The following is a 1,212-nucleotide window of genomic DNA, read 5'->3' as shown; positions in this document are numbered from 1 at the left end:
TACAAAGGCCTATAGTCACAACTCGTAACTGAAAACGGAAATTCATGAAACATAAAACATGAAGAAGAACACCTTGATGATAGTTCTAGGTTACGCTTTCGCCGCGTCCGCAGTCACACGACCACCTAATGAGGATGATCGTATGTGGCCTTCTCTATGTATATACCGAACAGCAGAAGAGTTTCAGTTCATTCACTTGACGCCGGTTAGTATGGCTTACATGATATCAGAAACGACCGCCAATTCAGTTACAACCACCGGTGGATCGCAGCTACAGTGCACAGAAACTCAGTAGGCCACCCGATCACACACACGTTGAAAAGTAAGAGTCACAGGCTACGCTAATACACCACAGAAAGCTGTTTTTCTCGTGAATAGCGGTGTGCCTAGTTAAGAAGGAACAAGACATGGCTGGTGGTGGTTGGGGCTGCATGAGCACAGTGAGATGGTCGGGAGGACCACAGTCCGACGGGCTCTGTGAAAAACTTTATTTTGTCGCTTATAAGAATATTTATACGATAATAAATAAAAATGGAATGCGATCGTGGTTACTTGCAATATATTATTTCGTGCGGGTTAGCACTAGTACCGCTACAACCACAGCAACACTCGGTGTTTCGGTAGGGTGACTCCTGGCAATCATAGAATTACAACATAGGATGAATAATAATATATTTATTATTTGTGATAATGAAATAATAATTGTTATACTTACTGTACGTAATAATATAAAAACACAATGTTCTTCTACTATAGAATAGTAATGCTATATTAGTATATGATAGAATAAAAATACTGAAATGGACTTAACGAGAGTCCGCGACTCTATCCAATGACATTCGTGAACTGCAACAGAGTGAAAAAACTTAGAGAGCCCAAAGCGCTTGGGCTCCCCGTGAGTCCTCAGGCAGCCTGGGCGCAGCACCCCGAAGGCAAGAAAAAACTTGGGGGTAGCTGGCAGTCTGAAATGAGTTGCAGTGGAGATCCCTGGAACGAGTGCTTCAAGGAAACTTCACATGCAAGCAGAGCCAAGGATACTCTCCTGCATGGCCTGCAGTAGGCAGCCAGTAGTAGGCAGCCTGCAAGAAAGTAAAAGTCCGTGTGCCAGCTTCAAACAGAGAATTCTGCGTCTATTCCCCCATCTCTCCCAGGCAGCAAACGTCGTCTTATGCCTGCTCTTGCAGCAATGAATTAGTGGAGCGAGTGGAGCGC

This window comes from Eimeria mitis, genomic scaffold, assembly GCF_000499745.2.
Source record: "Eimeria mitis Houghton genomic scaffold, Emh_scaff1682, whole genome shotgun sequence".
NCBI lineage: Eukaryota > Apicomplexa > Conoidasida > Eucoccidiorida > Eimeriidae > Eimeria > Eimeria mitis.
Note: the sequence above shows the minus strand (reverse complement) of the source record.